The sequence below is a fragment of the Mauremys mutica genome, chromosome 8 (genome assembly GCF_020497125.1).
Source record: "Mauremys mutica isolate MM-2020 ecotype Southern chromosome 8, ASM2049712v1, whole genome shotgun sequence".
NCBI lineage: Eukaryota > Metazoa > Chordata > Testudines > Geoemydidae > Mauremys > Mauremys mutica.
This window is the reverse complement of record NC_059079.1, coordinates 97,559,277-97,563,671: the sequence shown is the minus strand read 5'-3', so window position 1 is coordinate 97,563,671 and position 4,395 is coordinate 97,559,277.

The window sequence follows — 4,395 nt, the reverse complement described above, 5'->3', positions numbered from 1 at the left end:
GAACCTGATGATATTATCCTTTAATAACCGATTCCTCTCTACACTGGAAATTCTTTTCTGTGCATACATGCACGTATACATGTATACGCTTCAAGAGGAATACAGAATTGGTCCTCGATGTGCTAATAAATAAATTACACAATAAGCAAAGAGTAACGTTTTTATTTTTATTTTATTTATTTTTATTTTATTTTAACGTTGGTCTCAACTATGCTGATTCTAGAAATAATTTTAATAACAAGCTAGGTTCTCAAACTGAGTGAATAATTGATAACTAATAATTTATTCATCAAGCTTCAGCTCTTTGTCTTATAAAGTGTTCAGGAGGAGATCTCGAATTTATTCTCGACATTTTCCCCCTCTACATAAATAGCTCACGAACAGTTGGTTGTGAATATTCATTATTCAAACCTTGAAATCTGCACTGTGTGGGCCAGTAATATAAATGATGTCATATTATTTCTGTTCCTTGATGACTTACCTAACAAAGAGCAGAGTATAAAATTTGAATATTATAATAAATCCATTTCACCATTCCTATAATGATAAATGATGTGGGGGTCTCAGTTATATGGGAGATGGATCCTGGTACAGCAGGAGGGGTCCCCAATATGAAAAGGTTGAGAATCACTGTGGTACATCAACTCAATATGATTTTTTTATTTTTTATTTTTTTTAACATTCTGGCTTAAAATTCAAATTTCATGTGAATTTGTCTCAGTAAAACTCAATTTCTTAGTTGATCATAAAAAGCCAACTTAAAAAAAATGTCATGAACAGGGTCAAATCAACACTTGTTTACGAATTCAAAGGACTATGCGTGGGGGGGTATTTGCTTCCATTGTCTCAGTGTTAATAGGTATCTACCCATTTGCTAGTTGTATGCTATGAGAGAGGTCTAAAGGTTTTCAGAATTATTACAGTTGCTTGGAATCAAAATGAGAAACACAAAGGCAAAGAGCTGGAGGCTTGGTACAAAATGAGGAGCTCCCATCAAAATAGGAGGAAAAGACATTGGTCCTTTAAAACAAAAATTGAAGGCTTCTAAGGAAAAAAATGGCAGATTAACCTTAAAATAATAGGTATTAAGGTACTGAAGGGAGTAACCTTTAAGGCATGTCTTCAAAATGAAACTCTGAAGTCTTGAATCTGAATACCAGTGGGGAAGAGAGAGAGCCTTGAAATGAGCAAACATTACTCTGGCAAGTCATCAGAGCTGACAAAAGAATTTAAAAGTTTTGAGCTAGAATACTTCCTTTCTGTGATAAAATCAGAAACCTAAAAGCAGCAGGGAGAGCAAGTGGGCAAAGGAGAATATCAAGGGGAAATAAATCTCTTATTTTAAATTTATTTAGTGGTGCAGTCACAGAGGAAAAGATTAAATTCAATTTACTGTGAGTGGGTAACAGTACAGTATATTATCTATTGCTTTATATCCTGCTATCCTTAAAGTTTTCAGTGAAACAGCTTCACAATTTCTTTCTGTACAACTATCTCTAAACTTCCAGGACGGTGAGTTGTGTACTATTTACCAGGGAACCACTAATGTTCAGAATAGCCATCTGTAAAATCAGGACAATGACACTTCCCTGCCTCACAGATAAATGGATGACCTCATGGAAGGCAAGGTAGTCTAATGGCTAGCACACTGGACTGGGACTGGGACTTAGAAGACCTGGGTTCTAGTTGTGGCTTGGCCACTCTGTGCCTCAGTTTCCCTATGAGGACAATAATGCCTACCTCCTTTGTAATGCACTTTGTGATCTACTGATGAAAAGTGCTAATATAAAAACTAACTATTATTAACCTTTATGAAACAGATAATTCAACAATGGGAAAGAGGGTCACCAAAACACCATAACAGAAACAATCAAAATGTTTCCCACTTTACATTTGTGTGCTTTACTTTATAATTACATGCTGCAGCATTTTTCCTGAGTATAGAAAGCATTCATAGGTTGCAAGTTCTGCTTCTGTGATTAATATTAAAGCTGCATAATTAACAAAACCCACAGATAGTATAACTATGAGATCTTAACAAAAGGATTATAACCCCTGAATATTCAGAGACACAACTCACTATGGATGCATTACAGGAGGCTCAATCCTCCTGCACCAAAGCACCTCCTGCTTCCTACAGCTGGACTCACCTGGAACAGATTGTTATAGTGAATTCCTGGAATCATTGAAGAGAATGGGAGTTTTGCCATACACTTCAATAGGGCCAGGATTTCATCTTTAGTTTCTAGAAAGCCACGTTGCCAATCCCAACAAAGATCAGTCCTGCCTCCCCCAGAAAGTCAGAGCCTCGGTTGCAAAAATCATGAGATTCTAAAAATAATGATAATTTTTCTGCCTTCTGTTTTTGAGCCTTTATCTGTCACATTTTCTAGCTTCTTTCCACAACCACAAGGTTGAGACACTTAAAAAAAAAAGAAAGAAAGAAAGAAAGAAAGAAAGAAAGCTGAAAATGCAGGCGCAGGAGCTTTAAGAAAAACACTAAACATCATGAGACTAGAGATAAACTAATGCAAGTTGGCAACATCAAGACAGAGAGGCAGACATATAGAGCTCCAGCATATTGCCCAGTTTTGTGGTGAACACACACTTCAAAAAATTGTTTTAAGTTCATATTGGGGCTCATTGGGGGTGGGGGTCCAGGTGCAGAAGGCTCGGCAGAGTGGTCCTGATACACAGGGAGGTGGCTTGGCAGAGTGGGAGTTCGAGCGTTGGGGGCTCAGTGGGGAATGGTCCGGGTACAGCAGTAGGGGTCAGATGCACGGGGATTGGGCAGACCAGGGGGGTGGGACAGTTCCCGCACAGTGACCCCTACCCGCACAGCTGGGGAGCAGAGGCAGCAGGAAGCGGAGGAGAGCTTCCTGCAGCCAGGGGAGGATCCCGGGGTGGGTCTGACCCAGCCCCGACCTGGAAGCAACCTTTGCAGGGAAAAGGAAGTCCCATTCCCGCTGCCCAGCCAGGACTAACAGCTGGAGCCCAGAACATGGTAAAAGCCAACAGCCAGGGCGTCCTCAATCCTCAGCCCTGGCTCCAGGCACACTGCAAGAGCGAACGAGAGGGACAAAGTCTCACACGCACACCCAGCCACACCCTCCAAGGCTGCTCCAATGCCCAAACCATATGCACCCCCTTGGGACTGCTGCCCAGGAGATGTGCATGAATCAATTATTCTGAAGGGAAAGAGTAAGATCTTCAGGGGACATTAATTCTGCACTTTCGCAGTGGTGCAGAATTCCCCCAGGGAATACAGGTACAATACATAGAAGAATCACACATCATCCCATGCCTGCATGGCTGCAAAACCTACAACTCAGGGCCTCTGCTTGCATCTGCTTCCTCCTCCCTCCTGCTCCCAGCAGCATCCTCCCCTGTGCCTGCTTTCCTCCCTTCAGGACATTCCACTTTACTTGTCTGAACTTCCATCTACAGTTAGGACAACCTCAGTCTCACCAACCTCCCCGTTGTTCAAAAATCATGAATCAGGCCCCAAATAGTCAGGAGATTTAAAAAATAATAAACTGAGGATTCTTTATATTTGCCTTCTAGGTCTGGCGCATTTAGGGTTTCCATTTGCAAGCTTTTCTCTACAAATATGAGAGCTAGAAACTTGTTTTACTTTTAAAATGAAAGCTGAGATTCTCAGATAGTCACCTGATTCCAGAAGCTGGAGCTTTAACCACCAACCATCAAGAGTGAATTGGCAACACACATGCATGCCTTCTCACCCTCTCTCTCAATGCCTGCAACAAATCCATGCACACTTCCTCACCCCATGTACCCATTAACTTGCCAGAGAATGTTACAACCCCTCCAGGGATTAGAGAGGCTTTGGTTAAGCTCTTCAGAAGGGCAATGAGGATGGAGTTAGTTTAGAAGTTGCGTGCTGAACAGCCTGCAGGATGCAAGTTTCTCAGCTGTAGCTCCAGTTGCCCGGCTTCTGGCGGAATAGACACAGCCACTGAGATAAGCACATAGTGGAGGAGCTGAAGAGCCAGCTGGAGACTGAGCTGTGGCCTAACTGGCTCTGCTTTGAAAGAACCCCATTTCTCCAGATACACAAACCAACCCAAGCCCCAATATGGAACTTTGAGGCACCCACTGTTAAGCTTTTGTCACACTGAACATCGCTCTTTTCCAGTTTCTAACCCACGAGAATGCTTTATTTTTCATTCACAGGCAAAATCATTGTCAAGGTACCGGGGTGAGATTATCCTAGGTGCTCAGATAACACAGTGACAAACAGGGGATGATGGACAGAGTAGATTAGACAGATTAGCTCTTTTCTTATGCAGGCTTCTTACAGAAACTTAATTAACTAATTGCTTGGTGTTTCCTACCTCAACTCATCTGATCAGTGCCATCAGGGTATTTGATAGG